Source organism: Sapajus apella, unplaced genomic scaffold, assembly GCF_009761245.1.
Source record: "Sapajus apella isolate SASKATOON/1434 unplaced genomic scaffold, GSC_monkey_1.0 scaffold78, whole genome shotgun sequence".
NCBI lineage: Eukaryota > Metazoa > Chordata > Mammalia > Primates > Cebidae > Sapajus > Sapajus apella.
Window position 1 is genome coordinate 2895601 of NW_022437018.1, and position 7236 is coordinate 2902836.

General features: G+C 35.5%; 1 protein-coding gene and 1 non-coding gene across 3 annotated transcripts in view; one reads left to right on the forward strand and one right to left on the reverse strand.

Annotated features, from left to right (window-relative positions):
* Positions 1–7236, reverse strand: part of ANK3 (ankyrin 3) — a 677335-nt gene that overhangs the window by 658597 nt on the left and 11502 nt on the right. The gene's annotated exons all lie outside the window — the stretch shown is intronic.
* LOC116533062 lies at positions 5320–5460 on the forward strand. Its single transcript, XR_004261065.1, has one exon. It is a non-coding gene; the product is annotated as a U4 spliceosomal RNA (small nuclear RNA).

A 7236-nucleotide genomic window follows, 5' to 3' on the forward strand; every position in this document is an offset into this window, starting at 1 on the left:
AAACACGGTATTTGATTTACCATTGTAAATCAAGGACCCTGCAGAATGCCTGGCACAAAGAAGTATGTCACTGTCAGATAAATTAAAGGAACAATGCATAAAGGAACACAAGCTATGAAAATACACACATATACACACACACAATATCTGGTGGTGAGGGAAACACAAATCCAAGGTTTTACAAAAGAATTGAATTCAAAGAATGAGCATAAAGTACCTAAGACGTTTCCTGAGTAGATAAGGGTGGGGAGAATATACAAAGAGAACAATTTAAACCAAACACAAAGACAGGGAAGAGGGTATATTTGGATCATGGCAAGAGGAGTAACTTCTGGAGACTTTGTCTTTCTTTCTAAAACCAGTATAAAAGTTATTTCAGATACTACAATAGTGATATTGACTATTGATAAAATTTATTCCTAAATGGTAGGTTTTGTATATTTGCAACTCTATTCTACCATGAATGTTATGATTTTTGTTCTTATGATCTTTCTTTTTTTTTTTTTAATTCAACTTTACAATGGCTTTTGGCCAAAACCATTAAGGTTCTAATCTGAAGATCAAAGGTTTTAAACTTAAGGACCATGTTGACCAAATCATCTTGGCTCTTTTCCTTAACGAAAGACTCTCCCTTGTACAAAAAAATTAGAAATGTGTATGTATAAATTAAGGTAAATCTAGCTTTAACACTAGAAAATGTGTTTCAAGTGGATGCCTTTCAGGTGGTCAGTTAGAAATGTCATGCTCTCAACTGAAAGCTAATACACTGTCACTACATGTGATACATATTCACATATTCAAGTTTTTCTTGTGTGCCTATTACCAGACATGACTATTACGTGAAAATAATTTCTATCAAGAATCATTAATACTATCTCTCATAAAAATTGTATTTTAACATCAAAATCCAAGAAAATTTTTGAAATGTCATTCTCAGTATAGAATTACTTTTCAAAAAATTAACTTTCTTGAACTCTCTTAAGAAAAACTGCTTAGGGGAAAACAAAAACGTGTAGGAAATTTTTTCATGAAACTCTAGCCAAGAAAGTATGTCTCGATCTTCCACTCAAGTCATGGATTATTCTCTATTTTCTCTTACAATATCACACTCAATTTTTTTTTTAATTTTTAGGCCTTTTTTAAGGCAATTTAAGAAAAAAAAATTTGTCAACAAGGCTGGAGTGCAGTGGCACATTCACAGCTCACTGCAACCTCCGCCTCCTGGGTGCAAGTGATCCTCCCACCTCTGTCTCCTCAATAGCTAGAACAACAGGTGCATGCCACCATGCATGGCTAACTTTTTTCACTTTTAGTAGAGACAAGGTCTTGCCATATTGCCCAGGCTGGTCTCAAACTCCTGGACTCAAGCGATCCTCCGGCCGTGGCCTCCCAAAGTGGTGGGATTACAGGCATGAACCACCGTGCCCAGTCTTTATCAATGTTAAAAAGGAAAAAGTTGAGAGTTAAGATTTCCATATTCAATCTTCATTTAGTAACAGATAACACAATTGTCACCAGAATCACAAAGTGCAGCTATGAAAAAAGAGTAGCCTGGCTCATAAGAAACATACAAAAAACAGAGACCCAGCAATTGCTACTTATCCAGACAGTGATTTATAAGATTATCAGGTATTAGTTCCTCCTCACTTTATCCCTTGAGGATATTTTTATTAAGCCAGTATTCCACATTTTACTTTTATATTGACCAAAATTTATAATCACAGCATAAAGCAATGTGAGGCCACTTTTCACCAATCACCCTGGCAAGGTAAAGAAAAAATACCTAGCCAGGCATGGTGGCACGCGCCTGTAATCCCAGCTGCATGGGAGGCTGAGGTAGGAGAATTGCTTGAACCCAGGAGGCAGAGGTTGCAGTGAGCTGAGATAATGCCATTGCACTCCAGCCTGGGCAACAAGAGCAAAACTCCATCTCAAAAAAAAAAAAAAAAAAAAAAAAACCATGCTGTGAAAAGTTTAGAAACTGGGCTCTCTTCTACACTGTGAGATGTAAATTGGTATAACCTATCAAAAGGAAGAGGTAGTGGTACTCAAAAAATAAAGGGGACATAAAACTGTCAAAACTATCCACACCACTTACACGTGTTCCACTTGTGGTAACTTAATGCCTGGCAAGGGTTCTGGTAGTGAGGAGCTATTAATTCCCTCAGTTTTCAGGGCAATGGCAGAGTCCAGTGTAACCACTGCTCCACAGCATCAAATTCAGCTGGGAGCAGCGTGTCTCTGAGTCTAGTGTGCCATGTTATTAAAAAGGTTCATCTCTGTATTGAACATGGATGATTTAAGCAATATATAATAAACATATGTAAAATCTTTAAGCCTAACAGTAAGAAGAACTTACCATGAACTAAACACTGAGCTTTACAATTTAGTGCTTGCAACAATCCTGTGGGAAGTTAATAATACTTATTATGCTCATTTTCCAGAAAAGAAACTGAGACACATCAACAAAATCAAGTAATGAAAGCTCAGATTAGTCTGACTCTGAAATCCCTTGAACTTCATTACTATTCATGAAAACTATTTGTAATGAAAAGTTGGAAAGTTGCCAAGAGACTGAGAGATTGACACCAAATTGGTGAGATCTGCATTGTTAAAAGAAAAACTTTAGTCAAATTAAATTTTGTAGAGTCTATTAGAGCAAAAATCAATTTATAAAACAGGCAGCCCTCAAAACCAGAAAAGGTTGAGTGAGCTACCAGCAACATGAGCAGTCAGTATTTATAGACAGAAAAGTGAAATAACACACAAACAGTTTCACTGGTTACAACTCAACATCTGTCTTATTTAGGCAGGGTGCCATCAGGCATTTGCCTTCTATGGAGTGGTCTGATCAGGTATCAGCCTGTGATTGGCTGAGACTTGCCTGCTGTGATTGGCTGAGACTTAGCTGTTTGTTACAAGAATATATGCTGTTTTGTTGCAGTTTGTTTACATGCTAAGTTGGGTTGCAGCTCACTACATGCAGAGATAGCTTTAGGCCAAATTTAATTTAATAGCAGTTTTGTTGTTTTAAAACTAAAGAAGTTGGTTTTGTTTGGTATTTACTTGAACATAACTTTGATTTTTCAGTAATAAACAACCTTTGCTTTTGTAATTAAAAAAACAAACATTATTTTAAAATATTTAAACTTTACAGGCAAAGTAATAATTTAAAATGGGAGGAGTGAATGAAGCAAGGAATTTGTTCACCTGAGCAATAATTTAAAATGGGAGGAGTCAATGATGCAAGGAATTTACTTACCTGAAATTAAAAGGGATGAGGACAGGGCTATTTAATTTTGGGCATAAAACATAGAAGTGGGGGAAAAAGCATCCTTAATTGTACTCTATAAAAACATGTTTGTACTACCAACAACCTGAGCAAAAACGATATGCTACAGCTCAGTTCCAAATGTAATTTCTAAACAGCAGGACGGTATACATCACAAAAAACCTTAACTAGCTCTGAGAAATATTCCACAAGCACAATTGCCAAGACATTTTATTTTACTTCAAAAAAATTTTTTAATGGGCATCCCATTCAGAGGGAAACCAAGCCATTTTAGAGAGTGAGATTCTGTGACTATGTGAATAAGGAGCACTCACAAGACCAAATGCACAACAAATGATAGTACATAAAATTTATGCAAGGAAAACATGTCCAGGAGAAAAACTGCTCTCTGCTTTTCCTTCACCCTAAATTTTTCTTTTCTTGATTTTTTTTTTTTTTGCTTTATTGGATTTATTACAAAACACATGCTTATTTTAATGTATCAAACTATACAGCAGAAAGAAAAGCCAATAAATTTTTCTCCCCTCAAAATTTCCTTCTATGAGACAACCAAATCCATGAACAACCTTAATTCAGACAAATATTATGACTTTTTTTGGCTTTTTGTTTTTAAACTAATATTATGCAATACTCACTGCTCGTTAACTTGCTTTTCTGCCTAACAATGAATAACATACGTTCCTTCATTTTACTATTTGTAGCTCTAACTCACTTTTAAATTATCACTTTCCATATAATAAAGAAACCACAAATATATTCAACCAGTCCCATGCAGGTAAATTTAGTTTGTTTCTGGTCTTTTTGTTTTACAAACATGGCTGTAATAAACATCCTTATAAATATTAATATATCCTTACATATATTTTTATATAAATTGCAGAAGTTCCCCAAAGTGAGTTGCTGTGGCAAACAGTAAGCATATTTTTATTTTAACAGATTAATCATTTGCCTATGCTTCCCACCAAAAAAGTTGTACCAATTGATGCTCAAATCAGCAATAATTGCAAGTGTCCATATACTCAACATTGTAAAGATTTTTTATTTCTGCCAATCTGAAAAATAAAATGCTATCAAATGAAAATTAGTCATTTTAGTCTTTTATGACTTGTTAATGTATTTTTACACATTTATTAGCCAGTTGCTTTCCTTATTCTGTGAGGTGTCTATTCATACCCCATTGTCATTTTTCCTTTTGGTGCTTTGTCCTTTTCTTGGAAATATATACAAGTTCTTTGCATACTAGAGATATAATATCTTGTCACATTATTATAAATATTTTCTTAACCTTTCTTGTGGCTTTAATTATGGTGCAATTTGCTATATTACTTGGTTATAAGTTTTATAAACCAATAAAAAATATATGGCATTGATTTTGGTGCGGTAAGCACATTATGGCACTGTTTGCTTTGTGCATGAGATCACTGTAATCTTCATAGACTCCAGCTGCTATCTATCATAGCAAGTAGGAGAGAGATTGGCTTCATTTTAACATCAACTGATTATATCAATAATCAATATTTTTAAGATCACTTTAAAGAAAAATATGGAACGAATTCCCATCATTTTATTATAAAAGGATGAGATAAGAGGAGGAAGTTTAAGCAAAAGAATCTGCTGTTCTTTTGCAACAGAGAATTTATGAGAACTGTCCCTTCCTTGCAAGAATACACAGTAGAAATGCATATTATTAACATATATTAGCACAGATATTACACACACATAGTAAAACTCAGTTTTAACAGTAGATGCTCATAAGATGGTAGCTACGTGCAAGACTATGTGCTAAGTGCTTTCCATGAAGGATCACATTTAATTCTCTCAACAACCCTACGAGATATGCACCCTATTTAAAGATGAGGAAATGAGTCTTTGAGAAATGAATTCAGTTACTCTTGTCACACAGCCACTATAAAATCCACTACACTATGTTATTTAGCTGAAAAGCTTCCAAAAATATGGAAACACAAAATACTATTAGGTTGGTGCAAAAGTAATTGCAGGTTTTACAATTAAAAGCAATTATGTCAAGCTTTGCGCAGTGGCGGTATCATAGCCAGTGAGGTTTATCCAAGGCGCAATTATTGCTAATTGAAAACTTTTCCCAATACCTCGCCAGGATGACTTGAAATATAGTCAGCATTGGCAATTTTTGACAGTCTCTACGGAGACTGAATTTAAAAAAAAAAAGTAATTATATTATAAATGTATAGTCTTGCCAGATTTCTAACACATTTCTAAAATCTTATCATATATCTATATCTGACTTAAATGTAAGTATTTTTGAAGGTTGTTTGTTTTCAGATGGGATCTTGCTCTGTCACCCAGGCCAGAATGCAGTGATGTGTCACAAATCACAGCTCAGTGCAGCCTCCACCTCTTGGGCTCAAGCAATCCTCCTGCCTCAGCCTCCTGAGTCACAGGGACCACAGGTGCACAACACTACACGCTGCTAATTTTTGTATTATTTGTAGAGACGGGGTTTTGTCATATTGCCTAGGCTGCTCTCCAACTCCTGAGCTCAAGCAATCTGCTTGCCTCAGCCTCCAAAAGTGCTGGCATTACAGGCATGGGACACCAAGCCTAGCCCTTTTGAAGATTTTGAAGGTCAAAGTGACCTTAACACTGTCCTACCGGAGACCATGTTAGTAAATACCATCCAACCAAGCATCTTTTTGTTTAACAGCCATCAACTGAGCACCAGATGTGCTAGATCCTAGATGTGGGTAAGCGGATACAAAAATGTCCAATTAGTAAAAATAGCCTCTAGGAGTCCATTTGTCCAGTTAGTTAGGAAAGAAACAGTAAATAAATAGTTCCAATAAACTGTGATAAATGCCATCACCGTAGAATGTGCATGAAGTACTACAACTCTATAGAAGACTGACAGGCACCATCTGCAGAAGACCATGAAAGTTGCCCAGAAGAGGAGTACTTGAGCTCTTGTGCTTGTCTTGTCTTGAAGGGGGATTTGCCAGGAAGAGAAAAATGAGAATGGCACAAATCAGCAGAGAGAAGACTTGTATAAAGACATGGAAAAATGCAAAGGCAGAGTGCATGTAAAGAAAGGTTGAAAAAATAAGTATAGCATGGTCACAGGATCAGATGTCTCACAAAAATAAAGAGTAAAATGGTAAACTGTATGTATTGGGTCAAGATGGCAAAAGATATTCTGTACAACCCCCCTAAGATGTTTGGACTTTATTCTATTTATAATGGGTAATCATAAAAGGTTTTTAAACAGAGGAATGTCATCATATCTTTGTTTTGTACAGATAAATGGTGAGACAGGCTGTCTATTTAAAGACAAGGTGGAAACAAGGAGAAATTTTAAGCAGTTGCTCAAATGGCCCAAGTGAAAAATAATAAAGTCCAGAATGAAAGCAGTGGCATAGGGTTGGAGAGAGGATTAGGTTCAATGGGCATTTATGGGGTAGTATTGAAACAATTTGTACTTCATTCCATGAGACAAGGAGAAAGGTCTTATTAGTGACTCAGATTTCTAACTTGGGCAATGATCACTAACAGACAAAAGCTGCTTCAAGAATCCACATAAATGCACATTAAAGTATTTACCCATTCCTGCAGAGTCTTCATCAACTTCTGGGTAAACCTACAGCTTAAAATTAGTTCAGTGGAGGTTTTGCAAAATAGCATGTACTACTTTTCATTGACACTTTCATCATAGTTCAAATCTCAAAGCATGGAGAATTTTTAAACTGGTTGAAATCTTACCAGTTAGGAGAAAAATCTGCAGAAGTGATTTTGTCAAGTGTATATACGTTTTGAATGATAGGCTGAACCCAAATGTCCCAATTCAGACAGCAGTTCATTACACTGATTTTTTTAAACATCTGAATAATTTCTGCTTGATCTGTTGCAAACATTGAGAGAGACTTAAGTGGACATCCACACCAACCTAAACCATGCCATTTCATACCCCTTAC